This window comes from Protopterus annectens, chromosome 8.part0 (assembly GCF_019279795.1).
Source record: "Protopterus annectens isolate FY-2018-M chromosome 8.part0, PAN1.0, whole genome shotgun sequence".
NCBI lineage: Eukaryota > Metazoa > Chordata > Ceratodontiformes > Protopteridae > Protopterus > Protopterus annectens.
Window position 1 is genome coordinate 365,854,290 of NC_056741.1, and position 14,096 is coordinate 365,868,385.

Consider the following 14,096-nt stretch of genomic DNA (forward strand, 5'->3'; position numbering starts at 1 on the left):
TAATGCAAGTGAACAAATGCATGTGAAAATGAAAGAAGTGCAAACAAATGAGCAAAAATACTATGAACAGGAGTTTGTGCCTTATAATCAGAAAATTGATGTTTTGCAGATGGAGAAAGAAGCATTGACTAAATTGGTGAGCAATAAATAAACCAAAAAGGAAGAAAAAGGGAAGCAGATATCTTAGATGCAGAGGACATGTGAAAAGGCCACAAAGAAAAAAGCTAATAGTATTGCACTCTTTGAGAAGTTATAAACCCCAGAGAGATATAAACAACAATAAGGAAATAAATTGCAAGAATTCAGGAAAGAAGAGACAGATGCTAAAAGTGTTGTCTCCAACCTGATCCAGAAGAAGAAGAATGTTTATTACAAAAGCATGGTCATACTTAGACTTCATGAAGTGTTGAGAGTCGATACAGTCATCCAAGCACATATGGTGGCAGCTAAGCTGTCATCTAATGGAACATAATGTGACTACAAGTACATCAAAATGTCCAGATGAATAGAAGAAGATGGGAAAGAGAGGACTTTGAATGGACAGATGTGACTAACGCTTTATGCCTATTGTCAGACTGGGCATTTTGCTAAGACATGTCCCAAATGGAGTTGTTTTACCCAAAGTGAAACTGGGAGGAAGATTACTCCTCTACCACTGAGACCATGGGGTAGCCAAGGTGGGACTTTGGCTGGGCAATGTCATTCACACCCCAGTGTCTGAGTTGGGATGTTTATATGATGTAGTAGCAACTGAATGGCTGAAATAGAGGAAGCCATGCCTCAGCTCCATTAAAAGAGAATGGAGGAAGATGCACTCTTTTTCCCTTAGAAAAGCAGTAGTGAGAACTGCTACAAATAGAAAAGGAAGAAAGAGACAGATAAGAGAAAAAGACAGAGAGAGAGAGAGAGAGGAAGATGAATATATATATAACTAAAGCATGCAGCCTCAAGCAGAGAGAGAGAGAACACTGAGTCCTGAGGCCTAAGACAGAATGAGTTGGCCTGGTGACTGAAGAGAAACTGATAATTTTATTTTGGAGGAAGAAAAAAAATGAAGTAAAACAGTCTAGCAGGGAGCTCTAGTGATTGTAGCCTCACCTACATTGTTCCTAGAAGAATACCTGAGTAAAAGAGTAAAGGAACCTGTGTATGTCAAAAACTTTATAAACAGATACTAAGTTAAACACATGGGAGAACAATTTATGTCTACAATGCATTTTTTGTAAAAGAAAGAGAGAGAGAGAGAGAGAGAGAGAGAGAGGTGAATGAGGCAATGAGAAAAACAATATGATCCTGTCTCTGTACAAGGTAGGTAATGTATTTCTCCATAAATAAGACCTAACCAGAGAATAAGGCCTAGCATGGTTTTCCAGGGTGGTCATGATATAAGGTCTACCCCAAAAATAAGCCCCAGTTAAGACTGTCAACAACACATGACGGACGAGCTGAATTATAAAATAATAATATTATTGATACCTGTTGACTGAGGTTATCGTACTTTGCTCACCATTTTCTGACCATTCGGACACCCAACTTCTTCTCTTTGCAGAAAGTCTTAAGATTCTTTCCCTAGGAGTCTTCCACAATTCTTACTGTATCCCTAATCCTCACTTACACTTGACAGTTGAGATCTTTGGCCCAGAAACACTGGCAAGTGTACTTTGATTGGTTAAAGTACAAACAACGCACGTAAAATGTGTGCACTTGATAATGAATGGGTGTGGTTGTGTCTTCTTAACCATCGCCATTTTGTGTTGTCACATCTGTCTTGTAAGTCTTCAATTACCCCCCCCCCCCAGACAAGATGAGTGCAAAAAGAAAGAGCTATTCCATCAAGTACAAGAAAGGAATCATGGAGGACTCCCGGGGAAAGAATCTGATGGTTTTCTCCAACGAGAAGAAGCTAGATCTCCGAATGGTCCAAAAATGGCAAGCAACATACAATAACAGTTAACAGGCCGATGAGGGAAATGCTAAGAAGTGCAAGTGTGGATCAGTTCAGGAACCATTATTTCCTGAGCTGGAAAACATCATATGTGAATGGATTGCTAACAGGAGAGCAAAGGCTTTGGTTGTGCACAGGGCTGATATTCAAGCATTTGCCTTTGCAATGGCACCACAGTTAGAAATATCCCCAGGAGAATTCAAAGCATCACAACATTGGCTGGATGGCTTCCTTCAGCGATATGAACTGTCTCTAAGAAGATCGACAACACTGTTCAAGCTGGAAGATACGGAAGTTATTAAATGTGCACTTGCATTCAAGTCCTATGTTGATGGCATTGACTTATCTAAATACCAACTCTCCAACATGATTGGATGAAACTACAGTGTTTATGGGCCAAGGATCTCAAACAACAATTGATCAGAGGGGTGCCTCATCTATCTACATTCCCTCCACTGGTTACGAAAGTGCATGTGTTACCTGTATTTTGGGAATTCGTCTAGATGGAATAAAAACCCCACCTCTAATCATTAGTAAGGGCAAGAAAGATAAGAATGAATGTGTTTCAGACATTTACATTCTTGAAACCGAAAAATCCTGGTGCACACAAGCAGTTATAAGGAAGTGGGTCGATGTAATGCTGCCACTTGTTTTGCGAGGTGGCGAAAGAGGTCTGCTAGTCTGGGATTCAGCCAGCACTCACTGCGCTAAAGACATGAAGAACTTCCTTACACAGAGAAGAATAGATCAAATAATGATTCCCACAGGAATGACTGCCTATATCCAGACTCTTGATATTGGAATAACCAAGCCATTCATGGACCATTTGCACATGAAACTCAATGACTACATAGAAAAAAGAATGGAGAGAAATCAGCGTGGAAACTTAGTGAAGCCTAGCCTGCAAAAGGTAGTGACTTGGGTGAAGAATTCATGGGATAAAATCACTGATACCTGTGTTGCCAATGCATTATGAGCAGGCTACATGGACAAGCAGTGCTCATTTAAGGAGAGCTCTGTTGCTAGGCATGACAGATTGGGGCCAATGGTTCTACAGGAAATGGAGTCACAAGAAATTCAGGCCAGAATTCGGGGGTTGGAGACTTATGACAATATTCCAGAAGAAGATGACATGACTGTATTTGAATAACTTTTCCGTTATCGGGGCAACAGAATGGATTGCTTCTGCTTTCAGCTGCCAGGAAGCTCTTGTCAGTTTTTTGACCTTAGTAACGTTTTATTATCAAGGTGTAATTACAAAGTAAGGCCACTAGTTCCCAGACTTCATTTTTATGACTTTCCATCATTCTTCTCTTATGGTTTGGGTAAGGAATAAAGAAAGCGTCACCACTCAAAAAGTGGCAGTTATTCACCTGTTTTATTCCCCTCCTGCAATACACATGCATTGAGATTTGTCTGCACTTTCTGTTAAGCATGAAATATTGCACTGTGAAAGCCAAGGTGTAGATATTCTGAAGATGAAATGTTTGTTACACTGTTTATGTAGAATCCTCACACAACTGTTAACGCGTTACCTAGAACTGTTGCAAGTACCAAATAAATGTCAGTCTGTGCACATGAATAAATGTCAATTTGTGAACATGAATAAATGTTGATTTTTGTACATGAATAAATAAATAAATGTAGATTGTTGTACAGGCGGGGGTAAATAGGGCATCCCCTGATAATAAGCCCTAATGTGTGTTTCGGTGGGGGAAGAAGTATAAGACCCAGTCTTATTTTCAGGGAAATACTGTATTTTTATAAAATTGACTGAAATGAAGCCATTTTTCTTATTTTCTAAAAATGAAGTATTATGCGGCTGCAGAAATGAAGCATGTTTTTGGTTGCAGTTTGGACAAGTAAAGTTTACGTTAATATCAAGCCAAGAGTCTATGGGTGTTTTCCTTTACACTGTATAAACATCTCATGACTTGCTTTGCCGAGCCCCAAGATACTGAAAAAAAAAGACTGAAAATACCAGAGAAGAATGAATACTGAATTTATTTTTTGCAAAGGGCAAGTCCTTTGCACCTCCACCCCTTGATGTGGTGGGCAAGTCCTCCACATACACCCAAACTTACATATATCAACTCTGATATCACCATAACTTGAAGAAATAGAATATTCTGAGAAAATATTAATGTTTAGACTTAGTGTAAGTAAATTTGAATTGTCAGCCATTTGGTCATCACAATTCATGATTCAGCAATGCAGGTCTTGAGATTTTAAATAGTTGCTGTTTTCCTGACAAAGTTAGTGGAGTGTCTTAAAGGGTGTTAAATGCATTTAAAATATAGCATTTGAGACAAACTTCCTTTTATAATATATATATATATATATATATATATATATATATATATATATATATGTGTGTGTGTGTGTGTGTGTGTGTGTGTGTGTGTGTGTGTGTGTGTGTATACAGTAGACTCCCTCTTATCCAGCCTCTCTTTAACCACCCAACAAATTTCTGCCGTAGCTCTAGCAAAACACAACAGAGAAGAACAACACTTACACCTACTCTGGGCTAAATAATGGCAGACATTTGAGTTTTAGACTTCATATTCATTAGAAAAATTTATACTAACACAAATCCTGTTATTCTAGCTGATTTATAACCTATAAATGCTATTCTGAATAAGAGGGAGTATATTGTATGTCTATATCTATATATCTATATCTATATAATATATATATATATATATATATATATATATATATATATTTATATATATATATATATATATATATATATATATGTGTGTGTGTGTGTGTGTGTGTTTTTGTGTGTATACATACACACATACATACTCCCACAAACACACACACATGCACACACACACACATGTATTTGATCAGTGATCAGTTCCTGTATGAGTGATTATTACTGTGCAATTCCCAGCATTCTGCACTAAAGACTGAGGTTGAGGTGTTCAGGAATCTCTTTCCCCTGAGCTGTAATGGGAGTGTGGTGGTGTGGAGGATCTCATTCCCCTAGAAAAAATATTTTTTTAAGTAGGTTTGTACTTGAAATTCTGTTTATGCTTGAGTGAGTTTGCTCTTTTCTGACAAAAATGTTAGCTGTCAGTGAAAAAAAAAAGACTCAGACTGTTCATAGGTTCATAGGTAGGTACTAGGCTATTATCCCTTGGGCCTATATAAGCCTAGCCAAAAAGGTACCCTGGCTTTCGCCACCCAAGAAAATTATTTTCCTGTGCCCCTGTCGAGCAGACCCACAGAAGGGATCCCTGGGGTGAATTTCCTATTTCCCATCCAATCATCAAAATTTTACTTGAAGAGTGCTAATGAAGAGCTCTGTTTGACATAGATAGGTAGTCTGTTCCAAATGGGAAGTCTCTGGGACAGGAATCTATCCCTCCAGCATGTTCTGTTTATTGTGGTGACAAGGTTTAGGTCCCTAGAGCGTGTAGCTCGGAGGGATTGGGATTTCTTTAAGAGGAGCATGTCCAACAGCTCTGGGTTTGACGTAGCTTTGTATGTTAGGCAGAGATTGCCTCTGAGTAGGCGATATGCGATGGAGTAAAGCTGGAGTTTTTTTGAGACGGTCTGCGTAGGGCATCTGTTTGAGGACAGTAATCCTCTTTGTGAGGTATTTCTGTGAGTCTATAATGGGTCTAATGTTTGATGAGTAGAGGGGAACAATGACCTATTTTCTGGATGAGAAACCTTTTGCCATGTAGAAGGATTTCCTGACCACTGTGGTGATGTGATTATCAAATTACCTGTGTCCCAAGGTCTCTTATCACATTTTTGGTGTTAAGTAGACCACCACGTATGTGGTAGTTCATGTGTACAGAGTTTTTACCAAAGGGATGACAATACACTTTTTGGTATTGAGCTTCAGGCCATGGCTTTGACACCAAGCATCTGTCTCAGTGAGGCCCTTTTGTTGTATGTCCACATCATTAGGAGTTTCGATTATGGCTCCTAGTTTGCAGTCATCTGCAAACTTTGTTAGCCAAAGACCTTCTGTGTTAGCCTGTACTTCAGAGAAGTAGATACAAAACAGGAGAGGACCCAGGACTGAACCCTGTGGTACTCCACTTGTCACTGGTCTGAAGTCGGATTTGGAGTCTGCTACTTTCACAGTGAGGGTTCTGTCCATGAGCCAGTTGGCAACCCATCTTGTGACATAGGGATTTATACCTAGTTTAGTGAGCTTATCTATAATTCCAGAGTGGGGGCTGGTGTTGAAAGCCTTGGCAAGATCTAGATAAGCTGTGTGAACCACCTCACCCTCATCTATGGCTTTGGTGACTGCTTCAAAGAAGCCAATCAGGTTTAGGAGACATGATCTGCCTTTTACAAACCCGAGCTGGGTAGGGTCCAGAGTTTGGAGATTACCAATGTCTTTGTTTATGAATTCCATGGTGATACATTCCATGGCCTTGCAGACCAGGCTCATCAGGCTAATGGGGCGGTAGTTCCTGAGGTCCGTCGTGGCTCCCCCTTTGTGAGGTGGGATAACCATCATGGTGCGCCATTCAATTGGCACAAAGTCTGAGGTGAGGCTATGACTGAACATGGTACATAGGTAGGGTGCCAGTTCATTCTGTAGTTTGTGTAGAACGCAGCCTGGGATATTGTCAGGTCCCATGGATGCTGTGTTCTTGGCATTGGAGACTGTATTTTTTACCTGTGCAGCCGTGATTACAGGAACTTTGCATTCTTCCAGTATAGAGATGGGCCCTCTATGGGGTGAGAGGGGGGTAAAGTTAGCACTGAACCTATCTGCCAGAATGTTGGCAATATCAGTTGGTTCTGTATATTTAGTGCTATTGTGCTGTAACTCAGAGCAGAGTGTTGCCATTGAGATTCTTGACATAGCTATAGAATGCTTTGTGGTTGTCTTTAGAGTCAGTGGCAATTTTGTTTTCGTAACTAGCTTTGGAGGATTTTATGAGGGATCTCAGCTTCTTACTGAGGTTGACCAGGGAGTTCCTCCAGTCATGGGATTTTACTCTTTTTTTGCGACAGTTTCTTTCTTCTGTTGTAGAGTTTGTTTATGGCAGAGGACCACCAGATTGGCTTCCTATTTTTGGAGGATAGCATCTTGGTTCTATTAGGGATAGCATGATCCATGCATTCGTGTAAGTGCTTATAAAGTGCATTTCTGTAGGACTCAGCAGTCGTACCTCTACTGTCCGTCTGCATGGGTGTCATGAAGTTTGCCACTTCTGTCTTAAGAAGTGTGAACTTGGCTTTGGAGAATTTTTTTACGGTGGTTTCCCTAATTGGGGGTAGGGGTGGGATGTGGATGTTTAGGGTGATTAGCTTGTGGTCGGATCTGACCAATGAGGAATTGACCTCTGGTGTGGAACACTGGTTGCCTATGTTGGTAATGACTAGGTCTAGGATATCGCTGCCCCTGGTGGGGGTTTGAATAAGTTGATCCAAGGCGTTGGAATTTATGAATTTCAGAAAATGTTGAGTAAAAGAGTTGGTACATGAGTAGTTTTCCCAGTTAATAGTGGGGTAATTGAAATTGCCCATTATTAGGGAGTTGGGCCGTACCCTAATACTTTCCAGTGTATCAAGAAATAAGGAGTGGGAATCCTAGGGCATGGTGGGGGTCTGTAGCAAGCTACAATTTGGATTGCACTTGGATAATCTCAGATGCATTATGCTGTGCAACTAGCCTGGAGGTGTGGATATCCTTAATGAATATGGACACGCCTCCACCTTTAGTGCTTTGTTCCGGGTTAGGTGGCCAAAAGGTCTGGTATGAATTATAGCCTGGTAACGCAGGGGTGCTCTCTGGAACTTTGAACCAGGTCTCTATCACTGCACAGATGTCAATGTTCTCCATTTTAAGGAGTGCCTTGAGTGAGTGCATTTTGAGGTTTAGACTTCAAGCATTGAGTAGCATTACCCTCAGATTTTGCTTGCTTGTACCTGTTACGGTGGTGAATTTGTCATTTGAATCTTGCCTAAAAAAGGCACTATAGGGGTGGCAAGAGCCTTAGCGAGTATCCAGAATCCCAAGGGCGACAGGTGCAAGCCATCTCTGGCAAAGCATCTTGGTCGTGGTCTGTCGATCATGTCGCCCCAGGCAGACAAATACTGGATCCCTTTAGAATGACACCAGAAGTTTAGACAATTGTTGAAGTCAATCATTTTGTCCTTGTACTGTGGTATAATTCTGGGTGATGGCAGGATGCTACTCAGGGCTAGGGTCATACCTGCCTGGGCTACAAGATCGGAGAGCTCCTCCATGTCTCTTTTCATGTAGTCCAGGGAGGTACGTCTCAGGTCATTCACACCAACATGGATAATGACAGTGTCATATTTGTACTTGTTGTGGAGTGACCTGAATGTGTGCATTATGTGGTGGATCCTGGCACCTGACAGGCAGTTGACAGTAACTTTCTCCTTATTTAGCCTGATGAGTGGAACATCAGTGTGCCTGACTATAGAGTCACCTATGACTAGAGTGTTGGGTACATTGTTATGCCTTATGGGCTGTGGTTGAGTGGCACACTGAGTTTGCGGGCTGTGTGTCATTTGGGTTGTGTTGGGGGGTGGAGTTTGCTTGCGTTTCTGCTTTGGATGTGCCTGATGCTTGGGCATGCTTTTATTGAGAGCCTCCACGAATGTAGGTCTGTGTTTTGTGTTTCTATGTGTGTGTTTTGGTGGTGTAGGTTTTGAGGGACTATGTGATGAGTGTGGTGTAAATGTTTACCTTCTCCTCTTGACTGTCTAGTCCAGTCTTGGGTGAGGAGAGCTTTGCTTCCAGTTTGGCTATATAAGTGCATCTCTCACAGGTTGTAGTGTTGGGTGGTAGGAGGAGAGGGTTGTCTGTGTACATGAGGCAATTGCTGCATTGCCCCAAGATGCCCAGATTCATCAGTTAGACAGAAGAAATCACTGGGAGCTGACCCTCAGACATGCCTGGATAGGTGCTTATTTATTAAGTACTAAAAACTGCTTTCCTCTAGACAAGTGAGGAAAGTTGAGTGCTGTAGTAATTCTCATGGTGCCATGTATACACATACACACAGACATACACACGCACACACACACACACACACACACACACACACACACACACACACACACACACACGTAAATACACGTGTGTGCACATGTGTTTGTTCTAGTGACTGTAACTGTGAGAACATTTTGTTTCTTCAGTGTGTAAAAATTACTTATTCAAAAATCTAGAATAATTTTTTAGTTAATTGCAGGAAATAGCAGCAATCCAGAATGTCAAGCTAAAGAACAGACTGAAGGAAACTGGCATTGTTGACAGATTCTTATCAAGAACAGCAACATTCCTAAGGAGAATCTCATCAACAACATGTGGTAAAATGAAAACAGGTACTGATCCTTTGTTTATGCCACTAAAATACAGTTAATGCTCTGTGAAGGAATGGAAAATGAATGCGCCCCTATGATCCTTTCATCCCCAGGTTACAGTTACTGTCATCCGACTCTGTTCATTGTAGAGTCATTAGTTCAGTGACAAATTATAGAATGTCTGTACACAGGAATTGTGCTTGGTGGGATGAAGTAGCCTTTTATGAGTTAATCCTCATCAATTAGCAAGTGGAAACAAGAAAAGAAAAGAAAAACATAGCGACATGGTGAATGGGACAGTTAAGCTTTTGTGTCTTATGAGTACTACTAAAAATAAACCAACTAAATATAACCAGTTTTTTTTAATGAGATAACAAAGCATTTCTTCATGTTTCTCTGTCAAAGATGATAACACGGGGGAAGTTGACTTTGAAATGGAGTACTGATAAATCAATGTCTTTAGCATTTTATGGAAATGGATTGCAGACTTTAATGTTGTCTATAACTGCAAAAAAAAAGAAACAAAGAAAGAAAAAAGAGAAAAGAAATGGCTAGCATGCTGTTTGGGACACCCCACTGAGTTAGAACTAATAACGATGGCATAATCAAAGAAACAAGGGGAAACTGTTTCAACTGTGTACTCAACAGAGAACACACAGCACAGGACATTCTCAGCAATCTGAGACCAGACTACAAATACTGCAACCTTCTTCCTCTTGAAGCAGGAAGCACAGATTGATAGCAATCTGAATTTTGACCATCATGATTCCACTGTTGTAAGGAAAGCCTTCTACATAGTGCACCTCAAAAGCAACAGCATAGCATCCGGGTCAAGGGAGGTTATAACTCCACTGTACTTGACCCTCATCAGACCACTAACTGAGTATAATGCACCCTTTTGCATGTACCTCACCAAACATCTGGAGCAGCTGGAGAGACATCAGATGTTTCTCACTAAGAAAATACAGGAACTACAATCTGTGACCTACATGGACAGGCTGAAAACCCTGTCACATTACTCTGTATCTTATAGGCTGCTGAGAGGTCATTTGTGCCTAGTCTGTACTGTGTACTCAACAGAGAACACACAGCAACTGCATCTGTGACCTACATGGACAATCTCCAACCCTGCACTAATGGAAATGCTGCACATCCGCAAGTCAAATGGCACAAGAGCCACTCTCTCTAGGGATCTTAACCTAGTTTGAGACATGCAACTTCTCTGGAATACACTTCTTATTCACATAAAACAGATGTTCTCATTGACCCTATTCAAACACAACCTAGATTATTGGATGGGAGACAACAAATTCATCCCTGGGGTGGCACCCATATCCCTCGTGGACAGGGGTAGTCAGTGTTGCTCACAGATCCACTCTGTTCATATACTCATTCTGCAAACTACCCAAAAAGAGCAAACAGGGGTACTTGGGATTAACATGGCTAGGCTTATAAAGGCTCTAGGGGTACTAGCCTAGTAACCTCCTATGAACCTATGAAGTTTGCATGTGCATAACTTAGTGTATAGACATTTATGGAATGTTATGTAATAGATTACACCAGTCTGAATCTGCTCATAAAAGTCACAAATGCATACAATTCGATCTCTAAAATTGTTATAATGCTTTTATTTTTAAATGTCAAATGATCACAAGTGAAAACATATTTTTTATACAATGATGATTTGAGATTGTTTTAGTTGATTGAAATACTTGATAGCAATTCAAATAATTGTGCCACAAATATCTATTTATCTATCTATCTATCTATCTATCTATCTATCTATCTATCTATCTATCTATCGTCTATTTAATCAACTGCATTTGGTCGACTTTACAGATAGTCACCATGTGTAGTATATATAATTAGCAGGGGATGTGGGGGGTGCAGTCCCCCACATAAAGGGATGTTGTTTATGTTTTTTTTAATTAATATTTGCATGTGCTGAATAGCAACCTTGGTGCATGCACAATAGGAAGTTGATGTTTCGATCTAGAGTGGATTACCTTGACATTCGTGTTAGTCAACCAACTAAAAATAAAATAAATATATATATATATATATATATATATATATATATATATATATATATATATATATATATATATATATATATATCTTTATTTCAAGTGTAGAAGTCAACTACGTACACTACGTGGTCTGGATGAGAGGACAATGTACAAGATGGTGCTTGTGTGTGTATGTGAATGTATGTGCAAGCGTGTCTGTGTTTGTGTGTATATGTGTGTGTGTGTGTGTGTGTGTGTGTGTGTGTGTGTGTGTGTGTGTGTGTGTGTGTGTGTGTGTGTGTGTGTGTGTGTGTGTGCATGTTTATGTTGTGAAGCTGTGTGTACCTGGTTTAGTCTATATGTGTGTGGAGGTGGTGAGCCTATGTAGGATATAACAGCATAGACTACGATGAGTATAACTGTGACTAAAACAAGGACTGTTGTATTTATTTTGAGATTATAGTGACTCAGAAGTTCAGGGATCAGTCTGTCTACCTGCAACCATACTGTAGTCAACTGCAGTTTGAGGGAAGAAAAACCTTATTGTTACACATGGCTAAATTATGAACAGCTTTAGAAACGTAATTTGCTGGGCTCTGGTTATGCAGTTAAAAGGAGGTGTTTGTAGAAACTTGAAACATCCTGTTTAGTTAAGTTTCATATTACTTAGAATAATGTTATATGAAGGTATTTCAATATTCTGATACTATGAGTTATTTTAAGTTACTTTGATAGCTAGTTGTAATATTATGATGTCCCTCTAACAGACTCTACAAATGTAGTTACATCTGAGGTGGTTAGGGAAAGAGAATGATGAAGCTAAGTCCCAGCTGCATGCAGTATTGAATAACACATACCGTAGTACTTTTCCATGCTGTTGTGCTAGGATCACTTTACAGTTTTTTTTTTTTTCAAAATGATGATTTTTTCATGTTATAAGCCAAAAATTGCCTTCAGTAAGCAGAACTACCCTGTGTAATTATTTAATTCTCATTTAAGGAACAGAGTATTATTATCCGAATGTAGAAAATGTAAGCATTCTGTTTCTACAGCCAAGCACCATTTGACCATGAATTGTACAGTAGCCTTGTTTCACTAGTAGATAGTGTCTAATCTCACGAATGCTATTGGCATTTGAGACAGATATCAAATAAAATGGTATCTCACTTTGCTCCTAACTGCAAACAATAATTTTCAATTTTAATTTTTTATATAAAACTCTTAACTGTGAACTGTTTGCTTCTTTCTTGTCACCATCCACCAAAGTGAGAGGTCTGACTTACATTGTACAATTCAGTTTTAATTACTGACCACATTAAGATATGTCAATGGCCCTCGGTGATCCATAATGATTAAAGAATTTATAAATCACCACTGGCATTCTTTCTAGTCACAATCCACAGAAGTGAGTGGTCTGACTAATATTGCACAGTTCAGTACTCATTAATGGCATCATTAAAGTATGGCAGTGGCTCTGGGTGACCCATAGTGATGAAAGAAAAGAAAGTATAAACCCTCACCGACATTGTAACAAAACTGTTTTCCTTTACATAATGTGTGCCCAGTATATGAATAAACAATACTGGCAGAGGGTTAACAATATACAGACCACCATTATCCACATTTGCCCCTATATCACAAAAGCATTGTCACCTCCTAAGAGGTATGAATAACAGCATTTCTAGTATAAAGCTGTTGAATATTCACAAGGAGCATTATTAGCAATTACATCCTAGCCTGCTAATAGAAATAGTTGATTCTTCTGCAAACCCAGCTTTTAGCACCATACATGCTCACATTCATCAATGCTATGGTTCAATAATCAATGAAGAACAGCAGGCCTGTGTTAGTGGCAAAGAGGAATAAAGGCATGGCAATGGCACAGATGGCCTGGGTTAGATTATTGGTGTGGGCACTTAACAGTGGAGGCAGGGAGGAAGGGTGTGCCCATCTTGTGGGAGACAGGTTTGTCCACTTGGAACACATTTGTACAGTTGATTTCCCTTGAAGAGATTGGAGGACACAACAGTACACATGTGGCCTGTTGCTGGGTAGGATGGTCCTGCCAATTATAGCCATTTATAGACCTGAGGAATCATGTGGCACTGACACACATTGCACAACTCACCCACTGGCTGTTACTGAGTAGCTTGAGGGTAAAAATGTGGGGGGAAACACTCCTTGGCAACATTCTGACACTGCACCAGGTACCTAATCTCTTCAATAACCCCAAACATGGGCTGGGATTTGTCAGGGAGAGGTTAAGTAAGATTTAGTAGATTAATTGGATAAGAGATGCCTTGGAAGTAGTTGATGTTCAGCTGTAGGGAGACACAATTTTGCAAGTAAAAGCAGCAATATTTTACCAAAGATGTGATTGTGTGATACTGACCTTTAGAGAATGAGTGACCTGTACATCACCAGCCTGACTGGAGAGCAAACAGTATTGTGTTAATTGTAATGTAATTTCTACTTAGTTATTTATTTGTTTATTTATCCTTTGATGACTCAGACCCACAAGGCTAGTGACCTTCTTTCAGGGGAGACCCAAGGTAGTGTTTCTACTACTAGAGGAAATTTGTCTGTGGATAACGCCCACTGAAAAACAAGCCCACTGGTTCACAACAGCATATTAAGTGCCGTGAAGCTCAGACAATGAAAAAGCAAATCGACAAACCTTTTTTACCCTGAATAAACAATGCTTTGTTTTTAACAAGCATAAAATTAAAATAAAAAGTAAATCAAAGTGTGTGTGTGTGTGTGTGTGTGTGTGTGTGTGTGTGTGTGTGTGTGTGTGTGTGTCTGTGAATGAGAGTGTTAGA